The 24,368-nt window shown below is 42.4% G+C and overlaps 1 long non-coding RNA gene across 1 annotated transcript; it reads left to right on the top strand.

Annotated features, from left to right (window-relative positions):
* The first annotated feature begins 236 nt into the window (after positions 1 to 236).
* Positions 237 to 1,655, top strand: LOC118964696. Its single transcript, XR_005051912.1, has 3 exons — positions 237 to 418; positions 565 to 795; positions 1,327 to 1,655. It is a non-coding gene; the product is annotated as an uncharacterized LOC118964696 (long non-coding RNA).
* Positions 1,656 to 24,368: the final 22,713 nt, after the last annotated feature.

Raw genomic sequence — 24,368 nt, 5'->3', positions numbered from 1 at the left:
ATACTGCATAGTTTCCTAAGAACGCGAAGCGAGGCGACCATCTCTGTCAGTTAGTGTATTTCCAACCATGCCAGCACAGAACGGTTCCGTTTGGATTGTACAGTGGTGTGAAAAAGGTTAGGATCCACCCTGATGGAGTCTGCCTTCATTTCAGCATGGTATTGTGCGTTCCCCTCTCACTACATGGCTGTATCTGTAGGGTTTGTGTGGCTGTAGCCGTCCCTCTCATACCATATTCAATAGGCTTGAATGGCACAGCTGTTATAAACCTGCATTTTTAGTTGCTCCAACAGTTATCGCTTATGGATTGGTTCATAGGTTGGATTGGGTGAAACTGACATGATTCCCACTGATGTTTTCCAGGAGAGATGTCAGCGATTCGGGCCAATGACCAAGGGAAAGCTGGGACAAAAGAGAGGTTCACACGGTAAACATGTTTACTACTGTCTTCAGTCAGTGCATTTTCACTCTGGCAAAAAATGCTGACTCTAATTTGTTGTGCATTGATTTAACTTGCTGCAATTTGATTTTGTTTTTGTCTTTTACAAACTATTATGTCTGAAGAAATGGATGCTGCGGCCACTGATTGCGCATCAGAGAATGACTCTGAGAAAGAGGAGTCATCTGAAGAATCCTATGAAGAAAATCTGACCGGTATGCCTATACCTTACATACACATGGACCTATTCTTAATTACAATGTCCTTTTCAACATGTTTTCCAGGAGAGATGTCAGCGATTCGGGCCAAACAACCAATAACCAAGGGAAGACTGGGACAAAAGAGAGGCTCACACGGTAAGCATGTTTCCTATTGCCTTCAGGCAGTGCATTTTCACTCTGTAGTGTCAACTTATGGCCGTACTGTGCTGGTCCAGATCAATCCTGTCTTTATCAGTTAGTGTATTTCCAACCATGCCAGCACAGAACGGTTCGGTTTGGATTGGACACAAGTCAAGACGTTAGATCTGGAACTAGTGTGTCAGGATAGATGATAACACAGAAGGATTACCACACTTTACATTGTTTTTCTTGAGGGAGGGAACTTGATTTAATAGGTATTGCTTTTATTAGAAGGTTTACATTGCAAACAGATTGTTGGGCTTAGATTCCATACAGATTGAGTCTGCCTTGATGTCAGCATTGCACATTCTCCTCTCACATCCTTATCTATGTAGTTATTTAGTTGGGATTATTAGTTTAATTTCAACACAGTCTCTGCAGATACAGCTGTAACCTTGTAGAGTTAATACAGAGAGATGTTCAAGTACTGTATTGTAGTCAACCTTTATTTAATGTAGTCATTCATAATGCCATCTCTTTACAAAGGTGACAAAGGAACAAAAAGGTATTGGTCGACAATAGAGGTGGATGCAGTTGAAGATTCCTTGATGAACTTTATCCGAATGGGGAAAAATGCCTGGAAAACAAGACTGTGAGAAATGCATTGCTGCTTCTCCCCAAGCGCTTTTAAACAGGGACTGGAGAGCAGTACAGTTCTATAGACACAACAGAATAGTTGCAGATCAGAGAAAATAAGTGTATGAGATGCTTCTGGCTATCTCATAGGCAGATGACAAATGTCCTCTATCTCACTGTTCAGGGGAAGTTTTTCCTGGTGGATGGTTCACGAGGTGAGATCTTGCATGGAGCCCCAGATCGAGGGTGATTGACCGTCATCTTGAACTTCTTCCATTTTCTATTAATTGCGCCAACAGTTGTTGCCTTCTCACCAAGCTGATTGCATATTGTCCTGTAGCCTATCCCAGCCTTGTGCAGGTCTACAATTGTATCCCTGATGTCCTTACACAGCTCTCTAGTCTTGGCCATTGTGGAGAGGTTGGAGTCTGTTTGATTGAGTGTGTGGATAGGTGTCTTTTATACAGGTAACGAGTTCAAACAGGTGCAGTTAATACAGGTAATGAGTGGAGAACAGGAGGGCTTCTTTAAAAAAAACTAACAGGTCTGTGAGAGCCGGAATTCTTACTGGATATATTGAATCCATTACTAAAATGGTTGTTCCAGTTTAAATACTTTAAAGAAGAACTACACTACAGCCGTTGAGTTGCCTTCCGTGTTGCTTCATTCTGGCATTCTACATGGATATTTTCAGTCATAAAATATAAATAATGTGTCAAATATAGAGATTTTAAAATTGTTAATTATTTTACGCTTCCATTAGGTACAACTTAGGCAGTTGGATAGCTTTTATAGATTTCATAGGAGACATTCTCTCGATGGCTGATGGCAATGCATTGAGTGGCTGCTGCCAACATACAGACTCAATCTCTAGCCACTTTAATAATGAATTATTCGATGTAATAAATGTATCACTAGTCATTTAAACTGTGCCACTTTATATAATGTTTACATACCCTACATTTCTGTCATTTAAATAGTTGAGGCTGTGTGTTAGTTTAGATGGTGTTCAAGGTACAAAGTGTTCAACCTCCTTTCTTACAAAACTTTAGTGCCCCCCTGTGGAATATCACCTGTCGTTACATGGGGATCAACATTTGTTTTTGAGGGTTGAAAAAAACAAACATGGATAATGTTAGAATAAAATCATGCTGAGGAAGTTTTATTCAAAAGACGAAGGATGAGACACGACGTGTCGTACAGTGTCAGGCTTCAGATCAAAAGAAAAACAATACAGTCTCTTCCTCGCAGTCCAACCAACGGTATTTTAAACGAAGCACAGTTGGAAGGCTAAGCAAATGTCATTCATATTACACAAATGTAAGGCAACACTACATCTATTCCAGATAAAGGGGTGGTTTTTATTCGTATAAAAGGAATCATTTATATAAGTGTTTCTTATGTGGCACTATCCAGGTCTTTCTTGCAAAAGTGGGTTATTTTGGCAAGAGAGACCTGGTTACCGCAGAACCCAGCAGTTATATTTCATCTGCAGCTGTCTGCTTCCCTTACATGTGCAAGTTGAGACAGGGCCTCTTCGCGTCAGATGTACCTCCTTCGGAATAATACAAATTTGAATCGGAACTTCACTTATTTTATTCCGATCAGCACTTACCTCTACTCTTTGGTCAACAAATCCAATGAAGAAATAAACATTCTACTAAAAGGGTATACTTCATAGCTCACAAGAAACCAACAACACACACCACAGATCATTTTCAACTGCAATAAAACTTTATAGAAACAGAATTCTTTGGAACATGCTGATGATAAATTAACATTTGCCCAACTAGAATAACAAGTGGATTAATATTAATCTCTAGTTCATACTGAGGGACATATTCTATCATCACATCAGCGTACTAGATACTCTGGATACTCCTAAGGGGTTGAAGCAGTCCATCTTCAGGAAGAGGCTCATAATTGTTCCAGTGTCGTCCGGTTTAGGGTTTGGCCGGGGTAGGTCGTCATTGTAAATAAGAATTTGTTCTTAACTAACTTCACAATTTAAATAAAGGTAAAAAATAAATAAAATGAAGGTGTGTGTGTGTGTGTGCGACCCCTTACAACTGGCTTTGCTCCATCTCTTCAGAAAGAGACTCTTCATCCACCTCCAATATCGAGGACAGTGATGGAGAGACACACACTGGGAAGAAAGGCCCAGACTTAAAGTTAACGTCCCAGTGAATGGGCTTCACTCTCTTCCTACGCCCTCGTTGTCTATTCTCCCGCTCAGCCTTGGCACGGGAGGTGGGCATGTGCCCCCGCTTGATAGGAGGCTGTTCTGCCAGTGGGACCAAGGGGGTCAAGAGGGTATCAAAGGGGCACTTCTCATCCGCCTGCACGGCTCTCCCACTGGTCAGTAAAGGGGAGTGGTCGGTGCGACCTGTGTGGCTGGGTGTATGTCTGGTCAGGGGGTGACAGCCATCATCTCCGCAGACTAAAGGTGGACCACAGAGGAACATCCTCTCAGTGCTACTGAAGGACAGGGGCTCAGAGGGTAATATGATTTGTTTGTCACCCAGTTGTTCTGGTAGCTGCTGGTCCAGCATAGCAGACTGGATCTGTAATAGCTGGATCTTCTTTGACACACGCCGTGATCTGGCGTTGGCAGGCCGGGCTGGCACTGGGGAGGCAGGTGGGGCAGGCACTCGGCTGGAAGGAACCGGAGATGCAGATGGAGTAGGCACCAGAAGGTCAGGCACATGGCTGACCATTGGGGTAGGCAATGGGATGGCCATCAGGGGAGGTGAGGCTGACACTGCAATGGTTGGCAGCACAGGGAAAGAATTGGTGCTCTCCCTCCTACCCATGGAGTTTATAAGCTCTAAGGTCTGGTTAGGGAACCTCAGAGTGCTGCCATCAGTATGTCTTGTTATCCTAGCTATCCCGGTCTTGGGTCGAGCCAGGCTTCTGCTGGCCTGGACCTCCGGCTGGAGGACATCCACAGGAGAACATGGCGGCTGCAAGAGGCTTCCGTCGGACAGAGACCGTCTGGCCTGAGCAGGAGGAGAGCGGGGCCTTTGGTCCTGGATGTTAGACCTCTTGAGAGGATTGGCCTGGATCCTGATCTCAGACTGGCTGCATGGAGTCCCAGATAAAGGAGCTACTGCCTTGGCTGCAGTGGAGCATAAATTGGGTCTCCTAGGGATGCTTCCTGATATCTGTGGTCTGCTGGATTTAACCTCTGGCTCCTTCTTGTGGCTGGAGATCAATGTGCCCCCTCCGGTTTTGGTTTTAACCGGACCCAGAGGCTTGCTACCCATCTGTCCCTCCAGCTGCAGACGAGGCATGCGAGGCACCTTGAGGGTGTTTTTGTTCCTTTGGGCATTGAGAGAGGTCACAGTGAGCATTGGGAGCCTGATGGGTGGAGTGGCCAATGGAAGCCTTCCCATGTCAGCCCTCTCTTTAATCACATCCATGTTGTGGAAGTGGGATCGGCTATTCTTTCTCCCTGGTGGCATTGGCTGTAGGACAATATCACTGGCACACCGGACACTGAGGATGTCTGTCAGGCTGTTCTCAGAACTGTTCTGACTGGTCTCTTGTGTCCTAGTCATGGACTTCCCTCTGTCTTTCATGGCTGTGAGAGTCACAGTGGAAGAGCAAACAATATGTTTGAGAATAAGAATATAGAATAAATTACATATATTACAATAGAATTTGATCAAAGTTGTTTTTATGAACTAGTGTTTTTCCACTTTCAAAGGACATTCCAATTCCTGCCAAAATGTTCACAAATTCATAAAAATGAAAGATTCACAGACTAAGGCCTACCTTCAATTTGGACTTCCAGATAATTTGCTCACGTAGGATTTAACTCTACAGTTTCAAGAATATATTAAGACCACAATACTTAGTTTAAATAAATACTTTTTTTTGTCACAAATCACAAAACATAACCGTTTTTCTTACAGTTATTGATCAAATAAAGTTCTCATAAGATAAAAGTAGTGTATTTGAGATTATTTCATTAAATTATAGGTCCTACCTCAGATATGGAAGAGCATCAATGACCTGTCTATGGAATGTCTTATTTTAACAAAAGAATGCTTCATTATGACATCATGTACATTATGACATAGTAGCCGTCCACATAATAAAAGTTTGTCAAAACCACTTGAATAGGCATGAAATGTAAAATTAAATAAAATAGGCCTAATTCAACATTTGAATAAGATAGTACTTTGACAGTAAATATTCACTTTATTGGCTTTTATTTTCATTACAGTAGTGGTTTTGAATGTATTAAAATGAGAGTAGACCTAGTGAGTTTCCTAGAACTCAATCGCTCATTGAACACCTGTGTGGAACGTTCGCAGCTGACGCCACGGACGCCTTTGAAAAACTTTCACGATTTTAGTTTCATATTCAACTTATCAGCAATAATGCACGGCAAATAAATTCCCAGTACTCAAATAAACCTGACAATCGCAATTGTTTATTTATTAGAGCATCCTCTTAGAACGAGAATCACTGTGGTGTCAATGTTTTTGATTATGTCCAAGTAGGAACATAGCTACTGGTATTTTGACTTCTATACTATAATAGTAGTAGTTGTGTGTGTTTTCTTGTTGTGCATTCGTTTTGAGTCAAAGCTAAACCCACAATTTTTTGGTCCCATTCGGTATGAGCACCGTCAGCCAATAGGGGAAGTGACATGCCTGAAGCCTAAATTGATGTTGTCAACTAAACACAATTCAATATTACTTTTGTAATACAGGTAATAGCCTAAAGTTAAGGCTCTCTTACAAACTAATGTAACAGTATTTATTCAACCTTAACATAAGTAACATTTTGAGGTTACTGTAACTATACATGTATTCATATGTAAAGTTAATCATATAAAATGTGCATGTTCAAGATAGCATGCATACTATACTGTAGGTTGTGGAGATCTGTGGAGATATTCACAATGGCTGTAGTCAATGTAGAATCTCGAACGGCACTGATCACTTGCACCATGTCATCTCAACTTCAAACCAGGTAATTTGGTTCTGCTTTTTGATGAAGCAGTGTGGTTTAGTCGCCAGGGTTGTGGGTGCGATTCCCACGGTTGACCAGTGTGACCGTATGCTAAATGACTAAAATGTAAATAACTAGTGGTGGAAAAAGTACTAACTTGTCATACTTTTTTTTTTAGAATATATTTATTGGCATTTTTTTTTTTTTTAACAATTTAACAATCATCAGAATATGATACAGATAATGCCCCGTTATTCCTTCCACCTAAACAAAACACCATGCTACATGGGAGCACATCGTGCAAAACCCTTCCCTCCCCAACACAGGAACACCCCCCTCCCTCCCCTCTACCGGTATTAACTTCACTGATTAACAGCAAAAAAAGAAACAGAATGACCTTCACATTCCATGCTAGAAAATAAATGATTCAACACAAAAACAAATAATAATAATAGATTCATGAAGAAAGTAGTAATGAGGCAGCTAAGGTGACGTCTCTAGAAACTACTGAAAGTCCCCCCAGACATCAGTAAATTCAAAGGGTTTATTACATCAATTGTATGTTATTCTTTCAGATGGAATATAGGAAGATAGTTCTTTTAGCCACATCTGCTTGCTTGGCGGAGTGTCACTCTTCCATATAATAGCTCTGCCAATTTAATGAATCTGGTTTTGCTACAAATATAATACATTTGTACAGTAATCTAATCAGACCTACATACTTAGGTCCAATATTCTTCCTCTGTAAAACTTCAAAACGCCACTACAGATTCTTGGTCATTCTCTACATAATGCATAATATTAAATACTCTTCTGATATTATCAGGAGATGAGCGGTTTCTTACAAAGCCTGTTTGGTCCATATCAACCAAGTCCGGTAGAACCTTATCCAGTCTAAGAGCAATGAGTTTCGTAAGAATCTTATATGAAGTGTTCAATAGAGATATTGGTCTATACGACCCACAAAGCATAGGATCTTTCCCAGGTTTTAACAAAACTGTGATCATTGTCTGGGAGCTTTTCTGTCTCTATGGCATAATTAAACTTACTGTAAAGAGGCTCAATTAGTTTGGGTAAAAAGGATCAAAAGAAATCAATAGGGAATCCGTCTAACCCTGGTGATTTTCCCCCAGCAGTGTTGAAAATGGATTCCCTAATTTCCTCTGATGTAATCTCTTTCTCCAAGTGCTCTCTATCCTCATCATTAAAGTTTGTAAATTGAGTTTGTTCAAAAACTCATGCATTGTGGCAGGGGCATCCCCTTCAGACTTGTACAATGTTTCATAAAACTCCCTGAAGACTGGATAAATTTCCTCAGGACTGTGAACAACTGTGTTACTGGGTAGCTTAATAGAGCTAATAACTCTACTAGCATCCTCTCGTCTTATCTGGCCAGGAAGCAACTTTCCTGCTTTATCTCCATGTTCGTAGTGGTTTTGTTTTGTTCTCCTGAGAGCATTTTCCACTTCATGGGTCGTCAGGGTGTTATATTCCAATCGCTTTGAGTCAAATTTTTGTAGAGTTGAGTCATCAAATGTTACACTATGTTCATTTTCCAGATCTGTAATTTCATTCCCCAACGAATCTACTTGAGCCTTATACATCTGACAAGCATCTGAACTAAAGGATATGATTTGCCCCCTCAGATATGCAAGGAGAGCTTCTCATAAAATTAGGGAAGAGGCAGAGTTGTTATTGGTGCTAAAAAATAAGTATATATGAGTGTTCAGAAATGTTACAAATGTGGGAGTATTTAGTAAATATGTACCAAACCTCCATCTTCTTGAGGGTGGCTGTGCTCTACTGACGGGTACTGAAGCCAGCAGGGCAGAATGATCTGATATACATCTTGGTAAGTACTTACACCCAGTAGTTAAACTTCCCCTGGCTGCAGGAATAAGAAATAAGTCTCTTCTAGAGTAATTGTTATGGACAGGGGAGTAAAATGAGTATTCTTTAACCTTTTGGTTGTGAAATGTCCATAAGTCTACGAGTACAAAGTGTTTAATTTCTGCTTTTAACATTTTAGCTTCCTGTGTGAGGTTGATACTATTAGAGGAAGATCTATCACTGGAAGGGTCCAGTACCAAGTTAAAATCCCCTGCCATTATTATCTTTGATGATGGGCACATTATCTTCAAAAAGATGTCTTTGTAAAATGTAGGATCATCATGGTTAGGACCATACACAATCACAATGGTAATGGGCTCAGTATTAATGAAACCTTGAATGATCACAAACCTTCCCCCTTTGTCTTTATTCTGAGATTGTATCTGAAAGGGGCAATGCTTATTAATGAGTATGGCCACCCCTCTTGCCCGAGAGGTGAAAGATGAATAGTACACTTGGCCCACCCATTCTCTTCAGTTTATCATGCTCAGAGTCAGTCAGGTGTGTCTCCTGAAGAAGAGCTATATCAACCTTATGCTGCTTTAGATCATTCAGAATGCGTTTGCGCTTGACTGGGCATTTAGTACCCCTAATGTTAAGTGTCATAAAAGTATAGTTATTAGGTGCAGACATCTTTAAAGAAAATAAGAAATAGGGAAAAGGAAAGAAACAAAATTGCATTGAGTGTATACAACTTGAAAATTTAAAGTAGTAAACATCTCGTGAGCTAATACCCTGACCCTACCACAAACCCACCCAACCCCCTCCCCAACTGAGGGAGTGAAAGTACCCATATCCTTAGATGCTAGTCTTTAAACTAGATGTACCTACTATGCATAGCATCGCTCTAATTAGGTTAATTCTAAATTATATGTATATGGAATTGGAACTACATTGACTGTTCCTTGTAGCATAAACATATTGTTAGTCAAGTAACAAAATACAATTCGATTACAACAATAATGACCGGATTATTTAGCCCAACTTGAGCATGTCTCAACAACAACAACAAAAACCTTGTGCGCGTTCATAGTCACCAACAGAGCCTACAAGCACACCCAAATGTCAACCAATCGGCATTCCCCAATGCGCCCTGAGACCTGTGCTGCGAGGCGACAAAAGCGATGACCACAAATGCACCCCAGCAGGTCAGGAAAAAAGACATCAAGCTGTGATGTATAAATGAAAACCTTTAACAGACGATAACAATCATCTCTCATAAAATAGGGACAAGTAGTTAAACAATCACCATCCTCCTGAGTTCACTGTCCCCAAAAAAATATATATATATATACACACACACACACGTATGCACATACACAAGTGTAAAGCTATCAGCTAGTTGGCAAATAGGCGGCCAGCGGGTAACTTATCCCGGTCCCGGTATCAGTAACGCTAGCATATATCTCTAACAATAAACAAGCCAGCAAACGTAATAGTAGCTAATATTCCCTGAAGTAATATAAACATAGTTAGGCTTGAAACCCAGTCAAATGCCACATAACTATTTAACTAAACCCGGCTGGACCTCTCTGCATAAATTAAAGTATACAGAAAAATTATAACTACCTGGCATAGTGTGGACGTATAGTAGCTAAAGCTACAACCTTGTAAACTTAGCGAGCTGGCTAAGTAGCACAGCCAACATTAGCTAACATCCAACTTTACCTCGCTAGTCATTATCGCACTAGCCATCTAGCCAGCCATCCAGCCAGTCGATCATATGAGTAATTTCGTTGTTTCATCATGTGCTAACAGTTCACTATCCACTGTATCCAAGTTCAAAAGACAGTTCCTCGGGATGTAGTAGACGTGAACAAGTCAGGAAGTTCTTTCCTCATGTATGTTTCAGCCATCTTCACAGAGTCAAATGTGCGCTCACCATTCTTGGTTTCGATCCACAAAGTCGCTGGGTAGCTCAGGTCGTATGCCAAGCCAGCCTGACGTAGAAGTCTCTTCAGTGGGGAGAAAGCCATCCTCCTCTTGTGTAGTGTGGGAGAAAGATCCGGAAAGATCATGATTCTGGCATCTCCATACTTGAGCTCTCCCTTTGCTCGGTTAGCAGACAGGATGCGAACAGTGTTCTGGTGTAGAAATGTAATGACAAATGCCCTGGGTGCAACCTGGCCAGGCAGCCGCCTCCGTAGGGTGCGATGGGCCCTCTCGATCTCCAGTGGGTGCGCGGGAGGGGGTAGATCCAGAATTTTGGGAATCCATTCCTGTAGAAAGCAGATCACGTCTCTTCCCTCCACGGCCTCTGGGAAACCTTGAAGTCTCAAATTCTCACTTCTTGTATTTTTGGTCCACTTCCTCATGGACGTCCAGGATGGCAGCCTGGTGGTCAGCATGGGCTTTTTCTAACTTTGTCACTCGTCCCTTTGTGACTATCTGGTCTTCGTGGAGTTTATCGACCAGTACATCAATTTTGCTGAGGTGTTCAGAAAGTGTCTCTTGGATTTTTGTTATACCCTTGTCCATCTATCTCCATTCTGAACCATGCTGGTGCTTCTTCCGAGCTAGCATCTGCCGAATTCGAAGAAGGGCTGTCAGAGAGGGGCATTTTTCCATGCCTTGTCTGAGGCTTTGACATATTGGGCATATTTTAATTTGACGATACAATAGATGTTTTAACTTCCAACTCACTATTGACGAAAAGGTAAACCATGTCAAATGCCTTAAAAAGGTTTGAAAGTTTGAGGACGCTACGCAGACACGTCTTGTTAGAGCTTAGCCATTTCCGGAAGTCTCAATTGTCATACTTGAGTAAAAGTAAAGTTACCTTTAGTAGAAAATTATTCAAATAAAAGTGAAAGTCAGCCAATAAGATACTACCTGAGTAAAAGTCTAAAAGTATTTGGTTTTAAATATAGTGGAAGTGATTAGCGAGTACACCAGATCAGAGGCAGGAGAGATGACCAGGGATGTTCTCTTGAAGTGTGGGAATTGGACCATTTTCTGTCCTGCTAAGCATTCAACATGTAATGAGTACTTTTGGGTGTCAGGGAAATGTATGGAGTGTAAAGTACATTATATTCTTTAGTAATGTTGTTAAGTAAGTGTAAAATATGTCAAAAACATAAATAATAAAGTACAGATACAGTACTTTAAAGTATTTTTACTTAAATACTTTATATCAAAATAAAGAAAGTCGCACACTCCATATATAAACTCCCATATGTGTGTTATTTACAGTGGTGTAAAGTACTTAAGCAGATTAAAAAACATGAGCTGGTGCACACCCAGAAAAATGTGTTTTTGTGGGGAAATAAACGATAAACTATCAAAATAAAGAAAGTCGCTCACTCCATATATAAACTCCCAGTAATTTATTGGGTATTTGCCAACGTTTCTGCATCACTGTGTCTTCTGCAGGGAAAGTTTCTAAAATCCTCCTATGGAAGAGATACATAGATGATGTATTTGTGCTCTGGGAAGGAAGTCAGCAGGAACTAAATTAATTCCAAACTCTACTAAACGAGAGCTCTGAATACCTTAAAATCCCCATGTAGACTGATGAGAGAAAAATACACTACCTGGACTTATAGATCATCAAATATAATGATGCAGTACACACAGACTTATATACAAAGCCCACAGACCGCAATGCCTTGCTATGTGTGAATAGTATGCACCCCCTTCCCCTCAAGAATGGTCAACCAGTTATGCAGGATTAAACAAATCTGTGGCCACCAGACAGATTTTGACAACAATGCTAAAAAAAATGACAGATCAATTCAAAATGAGAAGCTACAAGGACAAAACTCTTGATGCTGCAATGATGAAAATATCTCATAAACCAAGAGAGGAATTACTTAAAACTCAACCAGAGAAGAAAAACAACGCAACCATCTGTTGCACTAAATACACCAAGGGTTCAGAGAAAATGAAAGCAATCCTGAAAAAGGACTGGCATATTCTGCAATCAGACACACAAAAAAAAGCCCGCTGGTGGTCTATAAGCGTGGTCACAATATTGGAGATAGCTTGGTGAGATCTGACATGCCCCCTGAGCTCACTCAGACACTCTTGACACCTATCCCAAATGGGAACTACAAATGTGGATCATGTGCACAGTGCAATAGCATTATAAAAACATCCTTCTTCAGACACCCACATACAGGTCGAAACATCCCTGTTAGGGGTAATCATCTCATGCAAGACCCCGGGAGTAATCTATCTCATCATCTGTTCGTGTGGAAAAGCCGACAAAGGGAGCCTTACAGGATATCCTCTCTAAAAACATTGACCCCTAGTGGTCTGAATATTGACTTTGATCTCAGGCCCTTCTTATGAACAATTCCTTCTTTTATGAAGTCTTATAAATGTATATAATCTTTCTACAGCTTATTAGTGTACACCTAATATGTTCCCCCTGTTGATGATGCTCATTATAGATTAAGGTTGAACCAAAAGTTTACATGTAACAAATATGAAATGAAATACGAAACAATTAAATATGTGAAATTGAATTAAACAATAATGTATGTGGATGCTAATATGATGTACTATATTCAATGATGTTTCTATACGATAACAATAGCCTAATATATTTAATATGCCATCAACGATTGTTTTTTAAAAACATTTTCACTAATTAATTCTAATTAACTTAATCATTATGGCACAAATTGCAATGTCTGTCTACATAACCTGGTTCAAGTTTTCATGACATTACCCTGAAGAAGGCATAGTGATGCTAAAACATTGGTAAATACCCAATACATTACTGGGAGTTTATATATGGAGGGTGCAACTTTCTTTATTTTGATATAAAGTATTTAAGTAAAAATGTCATGTACTGTCATGTTGTCTTGTCTCTGTCCTTTCCCTTTTTTTGACAGGGGTGCCGGAGGAATATCACGATCTGCGCACGGTGTTCAGTCGGTCCAGGGCCACCTCTCTTCCTCCACACCGGTCGTATGATTGTAGTATTGATCTCCTTCCGGGAACCACCCCCCCCCGGGGTAGACTATTCTCTCTGTCGGCTCCCGAACGTAAGGCTCTCGAAGATTATTTGTCTGTAGCTCTTGACGCCGGTACCATAGTCCCCTCCTCCTCTCCCGCCGGAGCGGGGTTTTTTTTTGTCAAGAAGAAGGACGGGTCTCTGCGCCCCTGCATAGATTATCGAGGGCTGAATGACATAACAGTGAAGAATCGTTATCCGCTTCCTCTTATGTCTTCAGCCTTCGAGATCCTGCAGGGAGCCAGGTTTTTCACTAAGTTGGACCTTCGTAACGCTTACCATCTCGTGCGCATCAGGGAGGGGGACGAGTGGAAGACGGCGTTTAACACTCCGTTAGGGCACTTTGAATACCGGGTTCTTCCTTTCGGCCTCGCTAACGCTCCAGCTGTCTTTCAGGCATTAGTCAATGATGTCCTGAGAGACATGCTGAACATCTTTGTTTTCGTTTACCTTGACGATATCCTGATTTTTTCACCGTCACTCCAGATTCATGTTCAGCACGTTCGACGTGTCCTCCAGCGCCTTTTAGAGAATTGTCTTTTTGTGAAGGCTGAGAAGTGCACTTTTCATGCCTCCTCCGTCACATTTCTCGGTTCTGTTATTTCCGCTGAAGGCATTAAGATGGATCCCGCTAAGGTCCAAGCTGTCATTGATTGGCCCGTCCCTAAGTCACGCGTCGAGCTGCAGCGCTTTCTCGGCTTCGCGAACTTCTATCGTCGTTTCATCCTCTTCTGTCAAGACGTGCTTTAAGTGGTCCGTTTCCGCCCAGGGAGCTTTTGATCTCCTCAAGAATCGTTTTACATCCGCTCCTATCCTTGTTACACCTGACGTCTCTAGACAGTTCGTTGTCGAGGTTGACGCGTCAGAGGTGGGAGTGGGAGCCATCCTTTCTCAGCGCTCCCTCTCTGACGACAAGGTCCACCCATGCGCGTATTTTTCTCATCGCCTGTCGCCGTCGGAACGTAACTATGATGTGGGTAACCGCGAACTGCTCGCCATCCGGTTAGCCCTAGGCGAATGGCGACAGTGGTTGGAGGGGGCGACCGTTCCTTTTGTCGTTTGGACTGACCATAGGAACCTTGAGTACATCCGTTCTGCCAAACGACTTAATGCGCGTCAGGCGCGTTGGGCGCTGTTTTTCGCTCGTTTCGAGTTCGTGATTTCTTATCGTCCGGGCTCTAAGAACACCAAGCCTGATGCTTTGTCTCGTCTCTTCAGTTCTTCAGTAGCCTCCACTGACCCCGAGGGGATTCTCCCTGAGGGGCGTGTTGTCGGGTTGACTGTCTGGGGAATTGAGAGGCAGGTAAAGCAAGCACTCACTCAAACTCCGTCGCCGCGCGCTTGTCCTAGGAACCTTCTTTTCGTTCCCGTTCCTACTCGTCTGGCCGTTCTTCAGTGGGCTCACTCTGCCAAGTTAGCCGGCCACCCTGGCGTTCGGGGTACGCTTGCTTCCATTCGCCAGCGTTTCTGGTGGCCCACCCGGGAGCATGACACGCGTCGTTTCGTGGCTGCTTGTTCGGTCTGCGCGCAGACTAAGTCCGGTAACTCTCCTCCTGCCGGCCGTCTCAGGCCGCTTCCTATTCCCTCTCGACCGTGGTCTCACATCGCCTTAGATTTTGTCACCGGACTGCCTTCGTCAGCGGGGAAGACTGTTATTCTTACGGTTGTCGATAGGTTCTCTAAGGCGGCTCATTTCATTCCCCTTGCTAAGCTTCCTTCTGCTAAAGAGACGGCACAAATCATCATCGAGAATGTTTTCAGAATTCATGGCCTTCCGTCAGACGTCGTTTCGGACAGAGGTCCGCAATTCACGTCTCAATTTTGGAGGGAGTTTTGCCGTTTGATTGGGGCTTCCGTCAGTCTCTCTTCCGGCTTTCACCCCCAGTCTAACGGTCAAGCAGAACGGGCCAATCAGACTATTGGTCGCATCTTACGCAGTCTTTCTTTTCGCAACCCTGCGTCTTGGTCAGAACAGCTCCCCTGGGCAGAATACGCCCACAACTCGCTTCCTTCGTCTGCGACCGGGCTATCTCCTTTTCAGAGTAGCCTCGGGTACCAGCCTCCGTTGTTCTCATCTCAGTTCGCCGAGTCCAGCGTCCCCTCCGCTCAGGCTTTTGTCCAACGTTGCGAGCGCACCTGGAAGAGGGTCAGGTCTGCACTTTGCCGTTATAGGGCGCAGACTGTGAGAGCTGCTAATAAGCGTAGAACTAAGAGCCCTAGATATTGTCGCGGTCAGAGAGTTTGGCTCTCCACTCAGAACCTTCCCCTTAAGACGGCTTCTCGCAAGTTGACCCCGCGGTTCATTGGTCCATTCCGTATCTCTCAGGTCATTAATCCTGTCGCAGTGCGACTTCTTCTTCCGCGATATCTTCGTCGCGTCCACCCGGTCTTCCATGTCTCCTGTGTTAAGCCCGTTCTTCGCGCCCCCGCTCGTCTTCCCCCCCCCCCCCCCCCATCCTTGTCGAGGGCGCACCTATCTACAGGGTCCGTAAAATCTTGGACATGCGTCCTCGGGGCCGTGGTCATCAGTACCTAGTTGACTGGGAGGGGTACGGTCCTGAGGAGAGGAGTTGGGTTCCCTCTCGGGACGTGCTGGACCGTGCGCTGATTGATGATTTCCTCCGTTGCCGCCAGGTTTCCTCCTCGAGTGCGCCAGGAGGCGCTCGGTGAGTGGGGGGGTACTGTCATGTACTGTCATGTTGTCTTGTCTCTGTCCTTTCCCTTCACCCTGTCTCCCTCTGCTGGTCGTTGTTAGGTTACCTTTTCTCCCCCGCTTTCTCCCAGCTGTTCCTTGTCTCCTCTAACTACCCATTCACCCCGTTTCCCACCTGTTCCCTTTTTCCCTCTGATTAGGTCCCTATATCTCTCTCTGTTTCTGCTCCTGTCCTTGTCGGATTCTTGTTTGTTTGTGTCATTCATGCCTGAACCAGACTGTCGTCATGTTTGCTGTAACCTTGTCCTGTCCTGTCGGAATCTGCCGGTCTATCTGAGCCTACCTATGTTTGGTTATTAAAGAAGCTCTGTTTAAGTTAGTTCGCTTTTGGGTCCTCATTCACTCACCGTAACAAAAATACTTTAAAGTACTGTATCTGTACTTTATTATTTATGTTTTTGACATATTTTACTTTTACTTAACATTTCTAAAGAATATGATGTACTTTTTACTCCACACATTTTCCCTGACACCTAAAAGTACTCATTACATTTTGAATGCTTAGCAGGACCGAAAATGGTCCAATTCCCACACTTATCAAGAGAACATCCCTGGTAATCCCTACTGCCTCTGATCTGGCGGACTCACAAATCACTAAACACAAATTCTTTGTTTTTAAATGATGTCTGGGTGTGACTCTGGCTATCTGATTTGCTTAATTTAAGGAATTTTAAATTCATACTTTTACTTTTGATACTTAAGTATATTTTAGCAACTACATTTACTTTTGATACTTAAGTATATTTTAGCAACTACATTTACTTTTGATACTGAAGTATGTTTAAAACCAAATACTTTTAGACTTTTACTCAGGTAGTATTTTATTGGCTGACTTACACTTTTATTTGAGTCATTTTCTACAAAGGTAACTTTACTTTTACTCAAGTATGACAATTGAGTACTTTTTCCATTACTGGTTATTTACATTTTAGTCATTAATCACGAATAAATGTATAGTTACAGTAGCCTCAAAATGTGGCCATGGATCTGTTACTTATTTTAAGGTTGAATAAAGACTGTTACATTAGTGGTTAAGATGGCTATTTACTGTATTACAAAAGTAATATTGAATTGTGTTTAGTTGACAACGCTTCCAAATTTCAACATTTAAAGGATATATTTACTGCTTGGATAGTTCAATCTAAGACACTGGCTTAATTCCATTCTTTCACTTTCATTTTTGGTTGAGTTGGAGACGTGAAGCCAACATATAATTTATGAACTTGTTTTGTCGACAAATTAACAGGCTATTTATTGTATTTCAAAAGTGAAATTGAAATGTGTTTGGTCGACAACATCAATTTAGGCATCAGGCATGTCACTTCCCCCATTGGCTGACAGTGCTAATACCGAATGGGACCAACATATTGCGGGATTAGCGTTGACTCAAAACGAATGCACGACAAGAAAACACACACAACTACTACTATTATAGTATAGAAGTTAAAATACCTGTAGCTATGTTCCTACTTCTACTTAATCAAACACATTGACACCACAGTGATTCTCATTCTAAGAGGATGCTATAATAAATAGATAATTGCGATTTTCAGATTTATTTGAGTACTGGGAATGTATTTGTTGTGCATATATGCTGATAAATTGAATATGAAACTAAAATCGTGAATTTTTTTTCAAAGGTGTCTGTGTGGCGTCAGCTGCGAACGTTCCACACAGGTGTTCAATGAGCGATCAAGTTCTACTAAACTCACTAGGCCTGCTCTCATTTTAATTAATTCAAAACCACTACTGTAATGAAAATAAAAGCCAATAAACGGAATAATTACTGTCAAACGATTTCTATTTCTATTCAATTATTGAATTAGGCCTACTGTACTTAATTTGACATTTCATGCCCATTCAAGTGGTTTTGACAAACTTTTATTATGTGGACGGCTACTATGTCATAATGTACATGATGTCATAATGAAGCATTCTTTTGTTAAAATAAGACATTCCATAGACAGGTCATTGATGCTATTCCTGAACTAAGGTAGGACCTATAATTTAATTAAATAATCTCAAATACACTACTTTTATCTTATGAGAACTTTATTTGATCAATAACTGTAAGAAAAACTGTTATGTTTTGTGATTTGTGACAAAAAAAATATTTTTTTAAACTAGGTATTGTGGTCTTGTGTTTCTGTTTTCAAGAATATATTGTTGAAACTGTATAGTCAAATCCTACGTGTGCAAATTATCTGGAAGTCCAAATTGAAGGTAGGCCTTAGTCTGTGAATCTTTCATTTTTATGAATTTGTGAACATTTTGGCAGGAATTGGAATGTCCTTTGAAAGTGGAAAAACACTAGTTTATAATTACAACTTTGATCAAATTCTATTGTAATATATGTAATTTATTCTATATTCTTATTCTCAAACATGTTGTTTGCTCTTCCACTGTGACTCTCACAGCCATGAAAGACAGAGGGAAGTCCATGACTAGGACACAAGAGACCAGTCAGAACAGTTCTGAGAACAGCCTGACAGACATCCTCAGTGTCCAGTGTGCCAGTGATATTGTCCTACAGCCAATCCCGCCAGGGAGAAAGAATAGACGATCCCACTTCCACAACATGGATGTGACTAAAGAGAGGGCTGACATGGGAAGGCTTCCAATGGCCACTCCACCCATCAGGCTCCCAATGCTCACTGTGACCTCTCTCACTGTCCAAAGGAACAAAAATACCCTCAAGGTGCCTCGCACGCCTCGTCTGCAGCTGGAGGGACAGATGGGTAGCAAGCGTCTGGGTCCGGTTAAATCCATAACCGGAGGGAGCACATTTACCTCCAGCCACAAGAAGGAGCCAGAGGTTAAATCCAGCAGACCACAGACATCAGGAAGCATCCCTAGGAGCCCCAAAATATGCTCCACTGCAGCCAAGGCAGTAGCTCCTTTATCTGGGACTCCATGCAGCCAGTCTGAGGTCAGGATCCAGGCCAATCCTCTCCAGAGGTCTAACATCCAGGACATCAAGGCCCCGCTCTCCTCTTGCTCAGGCCAGACGGTCTCTGTCCGACGGAAGCCTCTTGCAGCCGCCATGTTCTCCTGTGGATGTCCTCCAGCCGGAGGTCCAGGCCAGCAGAAGCCTGGCTCGACCCAAGACCGGGATAGCTAAGATAACAAGACATACTGATGGCAGCACTCTGAGGTTCCCTAACCAGACCTTAGATCTTATAAACTCCACGGATGGGAGGGAGAGCACCAATTCCTTCCATGTGCTGCCAACCATTGCAGTGTCAGCCTCCCCTGCCCAGATGGCCATCCCATTGCCTACCCCAATGGTCAGCTATGTACCTGACCTTCTGGTGGCTACTCCATCTGCTTCTCCGGTTCCTTCCAGCCGAGTGCCTGCCCCACCTGCCTCCCCAGTGCCAGCCCGGCCTGCCAACGCCAGATCACGGCGTGTGTCGAAGAGGATCCAGCTCTTACAGATCCAGTCTGCTATGCTGGACCAGCAGCTACCAGAACAACTGGGTGACAAACAAATCATATTACCCTCTGAGCCCCTGTCCTTCAGTAGCACTGAGAGGATGTTCCTCTGTGGTCCACCTTTAGTCTGCCACCCAGCCGACGTAGGCGGAGATGATGGCTGTCACCCCCTGCCCAGACCTACGCCCAGCCACACAGGTCGCACCGACCACTCCCCTTTATTGACCAGTAGGAGAGCCGTGCAGGCGGGTGAGAAGTGCCCCGTTGAAATCCTCTTTACCCCCTTGGTCCCACTGGCAGAACAGCCTCCTATCAAGCGGGGGCACATGCCCGCCTCCTGTGCCAAGACCGAGCGGGAATGGGAGAATAGCAAACGAGGGCGCAGGAAGAGAGTGAAGCCCATTCACTGGGACGTTAACTTTAAGTCTGGGCCTTTCTTCCCAGTGTGTGTCTCTCCATCACTGCCCTCGATCTTGGAGGTGGATGAAGAGTCTCTTTCTGAAGAGATGGAGTAAAGACAGTTTTAAGGGGTCGCACACACACACACACTCACTCACACACGTACACATATCCTCATTTTATTTTTTTGACCTTTATTTAATTTGTGAAGTTAGTTAAGAATAAATTCTTATTTACAATGACGACCTACCCCGGCCAAACCCTGACGACACTGGGCCAATTGTGAACCGCCCTATGGGACCAGTGCCTTATACCGCTGCGCCAATCAGGAGCCCTATTGAGACCTCATGGCCTTCCATGGACCAGAGAGGATCAACCAGCATCATCCCAGCATCTGCCCTGCCTGTCATCCTAGTACCTCCACTTCCCTTTCAACCCCAAACCACAAAGGGCAGGTGACAGAAATGATCCAGCGCCCACCGATCCAGGCTGTTCTGCATGAGCAGCAGCAGCTACTGTCGGAAGTACTGTTGGAACAGACTTTTCCTATGAGACCCAACAGGAGCCACAAGCTGTCAAAGTACTTTCATCCCTGGGGTGTGGAGCTTCTCGAACAGTGTTCTCTTCCTGAAGATGGACTGCTTCAACCTCTTAGGAGTATCCAGAGTATCTAGTACGCTGGTGTGATGATAGAATATGTCCCTCAGTATCAACTAGAGATTAATATTAATCCACTTGTTATTCTAGTTGGGCAAATGTTAATTTATCATCAGCATGTTCCAAAGAATTCTGTTTCTATAAAGTTTTATTGCAGTTGAAAATGATGTGTGGTGTGTGTTGTTGGTTTCTTGTGAGCTATGAAGTATACCCTTTTAGTAGAATGTTTATTTCTTCATTGAACTTGTTGATTTGTTGACCAAGGAGAAGAGGTAAGTGCTGAGCGGACTAATATAAATGAAGTTCCAATTCAAATTTGTATTAATCCGAAGGTGGCACATCTGACTCACAATTTAATGTCATAATTCTTCACGTTTTCAATGTATAGCAACACTGACAAATTCTAAGGTGGAACTATTTGTACTACAGCATTGGAAATGAGGATATATCCAAACACAGTGGTTATGAATTGCGAGAATGCTGAACAACATTTTCTGACCAATAGGCTTGTTTGTCGTAATATTTGGCCAAAGGTTTCTTTGCTTGAGTCAAGAGGCCCTGTCTCAACTTGCACATGTAAGGGAAGCAGACAGCTGCAGATTTAATATAACTGCTGGGTTACACGATAACCAGGTCTCTCTTGCCAAAAGAACCCACTTTTGCAAGAAAGACCTGATAGTGCCACATAACACAACGCTTATATAATTCTTCCTTTTAAAATTAGCCCTTTAACTGGAATAGATGTAGTGTTGCCTTACATTTTCTGAAATGTGAATGACATTTACTTAGCCTTCAAACTGTGCTTCGTTTAAAATACCGTTGGTTGGACTGCGACGCAGTGACTATATCGTTTTTCTTTTGATCTGAAGCCTGACACTGTACGACACTTCGTGTCTCATCCTCCGTCATTTGAATAAAACTTCCTCGGCATGATTTTATTCTCACATTACCCATGGTTTTTTTTCAACCCTCGCAAACAAATGTTGATCCCCATGAAATGACAGGTGATATTCCACAAGGGGGCACTAAAGGTCTGTTACGAAAGGAGGTTGAACACTTTGTACCTTGACACCATCTGAATTTACACACAGCCTCAACTATTTAAATGACAGAAAATGTCATATCTGCTCTCGCACAGTACATTAATAGATCCCTTGGGTTTTTCACCGTCCATCATAATAAGTACTTTTTGGCAACTTATGTGTTGTTGTCTAAGGATCATTCCGAAACGCATTATCTCCACCAAAGCCCAAAGTTTACTAGCATTATAAAGATATCCATCAAGTTTAAGAGGTGTTACCACATTTTTGTAGATATGTATCTGCGGGCCAGTGCAAAGACTCACATTGCATTGTAAGATTAGTCATGCATCGTACCCAGTTCCTCTCTAGAAACATGCATGAGAAGCTATGACTAAGCAGAGCAGTATGGCTGTATCAATTGTTCTAGAACTGGTTCAAGAAAGAAGGTTAGGTTAGTTAGGCTACATGTGATCGTGCGTCACCATAACTGAAACATGGCCTTTCTTTCACTGTTTCACGTCATGGTGCAAGTATTTCCATGAACTGGGAAACATTTGCATACATTTCAATTTCTCTGGCCGGCAGTGAAGGGGTTAGTCAGCTGTGTGCTCTCAGTATACGCTCACTAGCAGAATCTGTCTGCCACAGCTGCTGCGACCAGCTTCAAACCAAACCATGTACGCACACATACACACACAGATCTAGGAGGAGTTGACCTCCACAGAATGTGAACATTAGCCACTAATATCTGACATCAGTATAGTTTATAAAAGTGTTTATGTTTGTCTGTCTTTCAGTTTCTGTTTAGACTACATCAAAGATAGAGAAGCTGTGCAGCCACACCATGTTCAATCATGTTACCTAATTAGCTAGCTAGCTAGCTGACAATCTGGTTGACCTGTAGCATATAGACATTTGTTGGCACAGAAAGAAAGGGGATTTAAAAATGATTGATTGAAATTCCCCCCGCCACATTCTGACTGGGTTAATAACTTAATATTAAGTTAATATGGACCCATTGTCTTAGACTTGAAATCTTGGACCGGGATTCAAACACAGGGACTTGTGACGACTCGACTCAAACATTGACGACTTTGACTCAATTCAGAGTTAGCTATGGCTAACTGTGTTGTGAATTGACTCGGACTTATGCTTTAGTGACTCGACTACAACACTGCTGCCATAACATGGCTACTACTACTGCTACAACTAACAATTCTAGCAAGGGGTACCCCAGCTTGGATACACTTTTCTTCAGCTCCCTCTAAAGCATTAAGCAGACATTTTTATTATATCTCCCAACTCATAACTCCCTGTTGGGGTGAGTCTATATACAAATACGCAGCAAGAAGATAACAGCTAACACAGGAAGCTGAAATCCTGGGGTCCGTCTTATGTTCCCTCAGTTCTACCCCATTTTGAACAGATGCTTTCATCCATGACCAGGCCATGTTTTGGCAGTTTTGCTGCACGACATTCTCCAATCCGACAAAAAAATAGGCCTATAGTGTACAGTGTCGGCCTATAATGTCATTTTATAACTAGGCCTACCATAAGATAGCCTACCATTTTTAAAACATGCAGTTGCGTTGGATTTATTAACCTAGTCCTGATTCCTGACAAAAGCTTATAGGGACTTGTCCTTTAAGGTATGAACATCAGTTATCCATCAGCTACCCAAGTTTATTACAAGTTTTCTTGAGGCTTTTTGCAAAGAGATCAATAGTGATCGAACGGCCTACGTCTTCACAGCAGTACAAAGCTGAAATCACTTATTATCAGTACATTTTATTCCACCTTGTGAAACCAGGGGTCTAGTGGAGGGTAAATGTGAATAGGATTTAAAAAAGGCCTGTTATGAGAGAGAAAGAGAGATGGTGAGAGTAGCTGAGTGCCTATAGTAAGAGATGGCTGTTAATATCACTAGGCTGTTTGGTCTGTGTGCAGGTAGTGAACTTGATTGCTGAGAGGTTAGGTTGCAAGTAAGAATCTTAACCTGCCATAAACTGCTTTTGTGTCAGCAAGTCTACAGACCATTCAAGTAACTACACTGAACACCTCACTGATACTGACGGTGTGAGCTACAAACCCAAATTGTCTACGGAAATGTAGGTGACTGTCACGGTTTTCGTCCTCTTCTTCTTCTGAGGAGTAGGAAGGATCGGACCAATACGCAGCGTGGTAAGTGTTCGTCATATTTTTTATCAACACTGAACCCTACACAGATTGAAACCGAAATAGTTCTGTGTGGAAAAAACAGAAAACAATCACCCACAACCAAAATGGGGAAAACAGGCTACCTAAGTATGATTCTCAATCAGAGACAACGATCGATCAACAGCTGCCTCTGATTGAGAACCATACCAGGCCAAACACAGAAATACAACATAGAAAAAAAGAACATAGACTACCCACCCCAACTCACGCCCTGACCAAACTAACACAAAGACATAATAAAGGAACTAAGGTCTGAATTTGACAGTGACAGTAATAATATTGCACACATATTCAGAAATCTTCAAGTTTTTATACTACTTCTATATTGCACCGTTACCAACATGATATATATTTTTTTAAATCCATTAATTTCCCTGTAATCTGCTGAGATTGTGATAGTTTTCAGGCTTTGAAAGGAGTTTTGACTGGATTTACTAGAAATGTGAAATTGACCTGGCAAGCATGTCTCTAGGCCTGAGCATGATCACAACAAAAGTAGCTGTGCAGCACGTTTTTTAAGGAAGAGGAGGATGGTTGCAGACTTTCGCATTTATGCAAGAAGGTAAGCTATTAACTAAACTGTTAACCAATATGTTAACTAAAATTGTATGTGGTGTATTGGCAAGCAATGCATGTTCCCATTGTCTTTATTTGTAATTAATGTTAGCTCATGTATGTCTTTCGGTGGAAT

The sequence above is a fragment of the Oncorhynchus mykiss genome, chromosome 1, assembly GCF_013265735.2.
Source record: "Oncorhynchus mykiss isolate Arlee chromosome 1, USDA_OmykA_1.1, whole genome shotgun sequence".
Classification (NCBI taxonomy): Eukaryota; Metazoa; Chordata; class Actinopteri; order Salmoniformes; family Salmonidae; genus Oncorhynchus; species Oncorhynchus mykiss.
Note: the sequence above shows the minus strand (reverse complement) of the source record. Positions and strands in the feature narration are given on the sequence as shown.